The sequence below is a fragment of the Octopus bimaculoides genome, chromosome 9 (assembly GCF_046866305.1).
Source record: "Octopus bimaculoides isolate indiv1 chromosome 9, ASM4686630v1, whole genome shotgun sequence".
NCBI classification, from domain to species: domain Eukaryota; kingdom Metazoa; phylum Mollusca; class Cephalopoda; order Octopoda; family Octopodidae; genus Octopus; species Octopus bimaculoides.
The window spans coordinates 55211310-55221309 of NC_142936.1; positions in this window are offsets into that span (position 1 = coordinate 55211310).

Genomic DNA, 10000 nt, shown 5'->3' on the forward strand with positions numbered 1-10000 from the left:
GGGACACTGACTTGAAGAACGTTTAGGCGAATGAATCGGCCCCCAACATTCATTTGTTTAAAGCTTTTATTCTATCATTTGTTTAAAGCTTTTATTCTATCATCCGCACTTGCGAACCGCTATGTAACGAGACGTAAACACCCCAACACACATCGTCAAGTGGCGGTGGGGGACAAAGTACACACACACACACACACACACACACACACACACACACACACACACACACACACAAACACACATGTATATATACATATATATGCAAAGGGCTTCTTTCAATTTCCGTCTTCTAAATCCACTCTGAAGGCTTTGGCCGGTCTAAAGTTATAGAAGAAGGCACTTGCCTAAATTGCAATGCAGTGGAACTGAACTTGGAACCGTGTCGTTGGGAAGGCAGTTTCTTACCACACAGCCACACTTGCGCCTGTGGAATAACAATATATGAGGCATATATTGAATCTCTTGCGCGACATAAGGCATGCAATAAATAACGTTTGTTTATGGAAATTATTATAACATCGATTTGAGTTCTCTTTTCCTGTGTGTGTGTGTGTGTGTGTGTGTGTGTGTGTGTGTGTGTGCACGCACGCGTGTGCATGTGCTTGCGGGTGTGTGTGTGTGTGTGTGTGTGTCTGTACTTGTGCGTACAGACGTGCAAATATATGTATGCATGTTGATGGACATAAATCATATATGTATATACATATATATGTATATACATAAATATGTATATACATATATATGTATATACATACATACATACATACATACATACATATATATAATATATATCCTAATATATAGTATATACCTTAATATCCTGATAATAATATAGGAAATAAACTCTTAGTGATGATTTTGAGCATTAAAATCGCGAGAGCGCTGGATGTGGTTTTTAGTTATGTAAAGGCATTCTCTATTTTTTTAACCATTTTTGCCAGGGAGAAAACGCGACACCTATTGCCCTTTGATCTTATAGGATCCAGAAGACTCCAATGAATGAGGAAGAAAGGATGTCATCTTGAATATGAGGCCCAGTCTAAATACTCCTAAACAGAAGAAATTCCTCTGTAAATCTACCAAAGTCTCAGAAAAGTTTAGTGCACCAACGAAGAAATCAGAATATCAAGAACCAGAAGAAATACCATTAGTCATTTCGTTCATTTCTCTTACACTTCCACCAATCGACTGCTCTGGGTTGGTACTTTACTTTATCGACCCTGGATGGATGAAAGATAGAGTTAAAATCAATGGAATTCGAAGCGCAGATAGCCGAATCAGATGTGTGAAGGCAATATATTCAGCACTCTATCAAACCTGTAAATTCGCCGAATTTAAACACTATACTTTTCGGTGTCGCCTTGTAACTAACTAATAAATCAGTATTTAGTAACATCCCATCACATACGCAAACACGTTTCAAGATCATGTTGAGGGCGACTTCAAACAAACAATTTTCAGGAGCTGGAAAAAAAGCCTTTTTGATATTTCTTTTTATATTCAAATGCCGCCGTTGTCGACTTTGCCTTTCATTATTTCGGGGTCAATAAAATAAGTACCAGTTAAGTACTGGTGTCAATGTAATCGATTTGGCCCCTTCTCGTAAATTGCAGGCCTTGTGTCAAAATTTGAAATCGATATTTCGTTTTTTATATTTTTGCAATAATTAACTTGTGTCTCTGTATATTCGAAGATACAATTCGCACGCAAACCTTTTGGACTTTGCATGCATAAATAAGAAACACAATTTTAATATATTATTAGCGACGAATGTAGTATTAATACCAACAAGTAGTCTTTATATGCAACTTAACATGGATGCCTTATTAGAATACCAAATACTGCGTTATTAGAATTGAGAAATGCTCTCAAAGGCGTTTGGTGCATAAAAGCACACGCATAGACCGTAGCAAATGTAATCCATTACGGGCGCCGAAATCCCCATTTCACGTGATCCCGATGTTTTGGACATCTTCATTGGGAAATACCGATCAATGCTAGGCAGATAGATTTCGCTGCCACTACATGTAGAATGTCAGTATCTTATCAGGCGCTGATATCGCAAATAGCCCGCAGGCTTATCAGAAATTAATTATTAGCGACGGAAGCAGTTTTATAACCAAAAGGTGATCTTTATACTCAGCTTAATATTGATGCTTTGTTATAACACCGAATGCTGCGTAATTAGCCTTGAGAGAACCTCTCATACAGGCGCTTGGTGGATAAAGACACATGCATAAATCGTAGCAGATGGAATTCGTCTGTCATTTAATATAACTTTTCAGAGTTTTAGAAGCCAGCTAGCAATTGAAACTACGTTCATGCGATACGTACCCTATTATTCCGATATGGTCTTTGCTTCTTAAAACTACATAGCCTGGTTTAACAAACAAGAATCACCATTCATACACACACACATACACTCACACACATATGCACGCCCCTACGCACGCACGCACACTCTCACACACACATATATACAGACACATACACATAGAGATAGATAGACAGATAGATAGATAGATAGATAGATAGATATATAGATAGATAGATAGATAGATAGACAAACAAATAGATAGGGAGAGAGAGAGAGAGAAACAGATAGGCAGAGAGGGGGAGAGATTCATATCTTCGGGTTTCTTAACTCCCACTCCCGGCCATTTTTTTTTCTACGTTCCGCCCATGTACATATTATCTCAGTATGCAATGGTTTGGTTTGCTGCGGGGCGTGGGACATTAGTAAGTTAGTGACTGAGAGACTGTGAAGCTTTCGTGGCCGAACAGCAATGACGATGGTTGTTGGGGGTGGAGGAAAAAAAAGAAAAAAGAGGAACTGTTGTAAATTTAAGGACGAATAACAGACGATAAGAAGTAATAGGAAACGGAAAGGGAAGGGAAAGATATAGATAGATAGATAGATAGAGAGAGAGAGAGAGAGAGAGAGAGAGAGAGAGAGAGAGAGAGAGAGACAGACAGACAGAGAGAGAGAGACAGAGAGACAGACAGACAGACAGACAGACAAACAAACAGACAGACAGACAGACAGGCAGAAAGAAAGAATGGGAGAAGATCCTGTCTACAGCTTAAAAAAATATGAAAAGGATGGAAGGAGAAAAGGGCAAAAAAATATGCTAGGAGTGGAATAGGAAGACAAGGAATAAAGTAAGTGGGAGGTGATACTATGCTAATACCAGTAGAACGAGGAGATTAAAGACTAGAGAGAGAGTGAGAGAGATAGAGAGAGACGGAGGTAGAAGGAGGAGGATCGGGAGGGAGAGGAGAGGAAAGAGAAGAGGGCGCATATAAACGTAAAGAAGTAGCATACAAGGCGGGTGTCACACCATGACACGAATTCAATGATTGAAACCAAATAAAACTTTTGTGCGTGTGCGTGTGTGTCTGTATTTGTCTTTGTCTGTCTGTCTATCTATCTATCTATCAATCCATCTATCTTTCAATCCATCTATTTATCACTGTCTCTCTCTCTCTCTCTCCCCCCACCATCGCTTGACAACTGATGCTGGTGTTTTTACGTCCCCGTAAATTAGCGGTTCGGCAAAAAGCGACGGATAGAATAAGTACCAGGCTTACAAAAAATAAGTCATGGGGTCGATTTGCTAGACTAAAAAGGCGGTGCTCCAGCATGGCCACAGTCAAATGACTGAAACAAGTAAAAGAATAAAAGAATATACATATATATATATATATATATATATATATATATACATATATTATTTAAATAATAAGGGTGGGGTGTTAGAAATACCTACACCGTGGTCATATTTTCTGACTATAGTAGTTTTCCTTTTTGGTAAAACATTGCACGTTGTTCTCTATGCATATATATATATTTAGGTTATATTCTGTTAAGAACGTAGTCGAGTGCAGTGTAAAGCTGGTCCACCTTCAGATTTCACCCAGTTCTTCCCGTTATATATATTTACGAGAATGCGTGCGCGTGTGTGTGAGCTGTGAATCTCGAAGTAGATAAAACGATAAAATAATAGCGTGTAAAATGATGCGTTGTAAATCCCTGTAGATAAAAAAAGTCGAAAGTTGTCCATACGTACATGCATAAATACATATATACATACTACATCACTATTTCCCTCGTTATACACAAATGCAGAAAGATAGATAGATAGATAGATAGATAGATAGATAGATAGATAGATAGGAGGTAAAAGATAAAGCGGGAGCAAGAGGGAGAGAGAAAGGGAGACAGACAGACAGACAGACAAAAAAGTGAAAGAGATATTGAAAATAAGAAACACACGAAAAACAAAAAGCAACAAAAGAAATGGACATGGTGGGATAATAAAATATTTTACTTAAACGCTCAGAGAAATCGAAAGTTGATAAGTGTGTGTGTGCGCGCTTGTGCGTGTCTATGCGCGTATATGTGTGTGTGCGTGAGTGTGTATGTGTGTGTACACATATATATATAATATGTATATATGTGTGTATATATATGCATTTGTGTGTGTGCGTGTGCGTGTGCGTGTGACTGTATGTTCTATAATGCACACGAACACGCACACACAGATGCGCATATATATATATATATATATATATATATATATATATATATATTCACCATTCAATAACAAAACCATTTTACGACTACACTTTGAGAATCTTTGATATCGTGGCATCTGAAGCAGCTGGAGATACGATAGTTTGACCAAACGAAGCGGCTATTGCAAGCAAAAACAAATATTGAAAAAACAAAACGCATTTCGCCAAATATGGACATACGATTGTTTAACATAATAGGAACGGGCGTGGCTGCGTGGGAAGAAGCTTGCTTCCCAAAGACGCGGTTCCGGATTCAGTCCTATTGCGTGGTATATTGGGCAAAATAGCCCAAGCACGACCAAGACCTGAGTGTGCTTAGAAGACGAAATCAAAACGGTGTCCGTTATGAAAGACATCTTATTTAAATTTATATATATATATATATGTGGTCAGTTAAAAACAAATAATTAACGTACTAATAAACGGGTAAGAGACAGAAGGTCACCAAATCTTCAGCATTTATCGGGCAGAGGGTCAAACGCAATTTCGCACCTTAACGATTATTGCGTTTCACCCTCTGATGAGAATTTCGTGCTCTTCTGTGTCTGTTACCCATTTGTTTGTGCATTTATTGTATGTTTTTAACTTATTTAATGCAACGCTACGTACTGGTATAATTTTTGATCACAAAATGTATTCGATATTGTATATACTTAACTATATATATATATATATATATATATATATATATATATATATATATATATATATGGTTAAGTTTGTGTGCCTGTGTTTGTCCCCCAATATCATTTGACAACCGATGCCGGTGTGTTTACGTCCCCGTAACTTAGCGGTTCGGCAAAAGAACCGATAGAATAAGTACTAGGCTTACAAGGAATAAGTCCTGGGGTCAATTTGCTCGACTACAAGCGGTGCTCCAGCATGGCCGCAGTCAGATGACTGAAAGAAATAAAAGAATAAAAGAACATATATATATATATATATATATATATATATATATATATATATATGCATATCAAGCAATCAAGACTGAACTGGAATCGCATTGTGACCATAACTGGTCGATGCTGTGATATTGTGATACTGTGATATACACACACACACACACACACACACACACACACACACACACAGACACACATGTGGCTGAGTGTGTGTGTGGGGGGGAGGGAGGTATTTGTGTACAGCAAGGTATAGAGGCCGTTAAAATAAGGTGGAGTATGAGAGGGAAGGGAAAGTGGGAGGGAAAACGAAGAGGTGAAACGACAACAGACGAATAACGAAATAAAACTAGGTTAGGAATAGTGAGCTAAGGAGAGGGGAGATAGAGAAATGAAACTAATGAAAATACCGTGGTGATGTGGGAGGAGTAATATCTTTGTCTGTCGCTGCTTCTGTTAGGTTTTTAGTTTAAAAAGATTCTCACCAATAGAGAAATACGAAGTTTTCTCTTCACTCGAAGATTCGCTTATTTGAATGTAGACCAGTGGTTCTCAACGGGGATCCACCTGATCTTTGGGAGACCATTTTGCTGTTAAAATGTATGCACAGTATCTACAATACATAGAATATTTCAAGAATGTTATTTTAATACAATACTTGTATATTTTATCATTTACTTGTTTCAGTCATCAGACTGGAGCACCGCCTTGGAAAAAAAAAAATAAATAAAGTCTGCTCCGCATGAGGTCCGAACTCACGACCTCGAGGTCTCTCGAGGCACTTTGGAATTATGAGATTAACTCACTGCCTATTGCGCTCACGGAGCATTAATAATAGGTATTATAAAATATATATTAGGATCTGTTAAACATCCAATGGCTATGGGGGTCCAGCGGGGTAAATTAGGTACCAAAGGTGTCCCTATGCAAAAGGTGATGGAAAACCGTTGATGTAGACAATATGAACTAGACCGTTGACGGTCCTTAAGTGTGTCTGTGTGTATGAGTGTGTGTCTGTGCAAATGAGTGTGCGTGCGTGGTGTGTGTGAGCGAGCGTATGTATGTACATATGTATACATAAAGGGGGAGGGGCATGGCTGTATGGTTAGAAGCTTGGCTTCCTAACCACATAGTCCCGGGTTCAGTCACACTGCATGACACCTTGGACAAGTGTCTTCTATTATAGCCCCGAGCCGATCAAAGCCTTGTGAGTGGATTTGGTAGACGGAAACAAAAAGAAACTCGTCGTATATATATATATATATATATATATATATATATATATATATATATATATATATATATATATATATATATATATATATACATACACACACACATGTGTGTGTGTGTGTTCGCCTAACATCATCTCGTGACAACCGGTTAATGCATATTTACGTTCCCGTATCATTGTGGTTCGGCAAAAGTAACCAATATATATATATATATATGCATCTATGTGTGTATATATATATATATATATAAGTGTGTATATAGATGTGTGTGTGTGTATAAATAAATAAATATATATATAAGTGTATATATATTATATACATATATAATATAACATATATACGAGATCTGATCAATAAGTATCCGGACTGTTGCTATAAAAATCAAAACTACAACATATACCAACTGGGCATTTGATCTCCTTCAAAGTAGTCCCTTTCGGAAGCCACACACTTAATCTTCCGTTGTTTCCATTGATGGACGTTTTCCTGGAACTCGTTTTCTGGGATAATCAGCAGCTGCCTCGTTACATTCCCTTTGATTTCCTCGACGTCCAGATATCTTCTTCGTTTCAAGCGGGATTTGAGTTTTGGAAAGAGGAAAATTTCGCAAGGTACGAGAACCGGGGAATACGGTGGCTGTCAAACCTGGGGAAAGCTGTACGCAGCCAAAAACTGCTGCACAAGCTGAGCTGAATGGGTAGGTGCGTTGTCATGGTGCAATTGCCACTCACCGAACGCATGCAATTGTGGCCTTTTCTGACGAATAGCATCCCTCAAACGCTACAAAACCTCACGGCAGTACTCCTTGTTTACATTTGGACCATGCGGAGGATATTCATGATGAATAATCCCCTTGCAGTCGAAGAAAACGGTCACATTGCTTCGACTCATTCGCGCTTTCCTCGGTCAAAGAGAGATTGGGATTTTACGCTGCGAGGACTGAGCCTTTGTTTCGGGGTCATAGCCATAGACCCACGATTCATCACCATTTATGACCATTTTCAAAATGTTTTCATCGTTCTCGACACAATCAAGGAGATCTTGAGCAACTGAAACCCGAGTGTTGTTTTGGTCAGCTGAAAGCAGTTTTGGCACAAACTTGGCAGACACGCATCTCATACCCAAATCTTCTGTGATAATGGACCGAGCTAAACCGTAACTAACCTGCACAACCTCCGATAACTCATGGATGGGGATTCGACGATTTCCCCTCACAGCTGCACGCACATCTATATATATGTGTGTGTGTGTGTGTGTGTGCATATACATACATACATACATACACGAATTTGTTCTGCATAATTGTGTAAACGTATACAGTGAGACAGTATTTATACCGAGCGAGCCAGCCACACCATTGCGTCAGTTTCGACGATCTATCACTGGTTAAAGGACACCAGTTTTGTGTACATCCTCACATTCCCTTTCAAGGTGAAATAGTCGACACAAGTTTAGCCGTAGGGAAAAAGTATTATTACCAAGTTCTGTCCTTAGATGTCATGCAACTTCGCGCTAAATCACATGTTTGTCTATAGCTTTCTTCTAGATCAATGCTTTTCAATCGGAGGCCATGTGGCCCTTGAGGGCCCATATAAGATTTTGTTGTTAAAATTTATGTTCGATAAATTGATTATACCTTTACAATACAGAAAATATTTTAACAATTTTTTTTTATAGAATTCCTAATATTTGTCTATAAAAACATATCTCCTATCCTTTATCTTTTACTGGTTTCAGTCAAAGCTGTGTCCATGCTGGAGCACCAACTTTCAATATGTTTGGATTTCTTTTCTGTGTGACATTTGACCGCAGTTTTTAACCAGATGGGTGACGACATTGCGATTCCTTGCTGGCTCATAGAGGTCTGAACACAGCAATGCAGGACCGTGTAGTGTGGAAAGGAATTGTCAATGGAGTTCCGACCAGACATAGGTTGGTCGAACGACGATTATGATGATGGTAGAGTTAGAATAGATATATATATTCAGTTCTGAAATATTATAAATATTATTGGTGGTTTCCCAACACCATTTTATAGATGAACGATAAAATTTTTTGTGTTAATCAGCCAATAAAGCGTACCCGTATGCATGTATGAACATTGGACTATTGAAAACACAAGCGTGCAGAGAAAACAAGAAATATATTATGAATTATTTCAATCTTGATTCAAGTACCTTTTTATTTATTTCAGCCGCGCTTGTTTATGCATGATTGTATATTTGTGTATATAAAGATAAATGTACGTACGTGTATATGTATGTGTGTGTGTATGTATGTATGTATGTATGTATGTATGTATGTATGTATGTATTTATATATACGATGGGCTGTTTTCTGTTTCCGTTTACCAAATCCACTCACAAGGCTTTTTGTGTCGGCCCGAGGATATGGCGGTTGACACTTCCTTGTCCAAGGTGCCACACAGTAGGACTGAACCCTGAACCTTGTGGTTGGAAATGGAAAACAAACTTCTTAACACACAGCCACTACTGCGCCTATGTGATTAATACTGCACAGTAAAAAAGAAGAAATGGTAACATGCCCAATATAAAGAAAATATAAATAACATTAGTCGTAATTCCTTCGCTCGGAGTTTTCTGTTTTGAAAGTCGTATCTCTCACCGGGTGGTGTAAACGAGACACAATGTAAATTAATTCTCACAGGAAGTTATATATTTAGAATTACAAAAATATATGTACACAGCCGCAGGAGTGGCTATGTGGTAAGGAGTTGCTTCCCAATCACATGGTTCCAGGGTCAGTCCCACTGCATGGCACCTTAGGCAAGTGTCTTCTAATATAGCCTCGAGTCGACCAAAGCTTTGTGAGCGGATTTGGTAGACGGAAACTGAAAGAAGCCCATCGTATAGTCGTATATATATATATATATATATATATATATATATATATGTGTGTGTGTGTGTGTGTGTGTGTGTGTGTCTGTGTTTGTCCCCACCTCTATTGCTTGACAACCGATGCTGGTGTGTTTATGTTCCCGTAACTTAGCGGTTCAGCAAAAGTGACCGATAGACTAAGTACTAGGCTTACATAGAATTAGTCATGGGGTCGATGTGTTCGACTAAAGGCCGTACTCCAACATGGCCGCAGTCAAATGACTAGACCAAATACAAGAGTGAAAGAGTAATATCTGTGTGTGTGTGTGTGTGTGTGTGTGTGTGTGTGTGTGTGTGTGTGTGTGTGCAAAAAGGAGAAAAAACATATAAATACATGCACACACAAACTCGCACACAACAGCGTGCAAGCGTATACGCAGATATACTA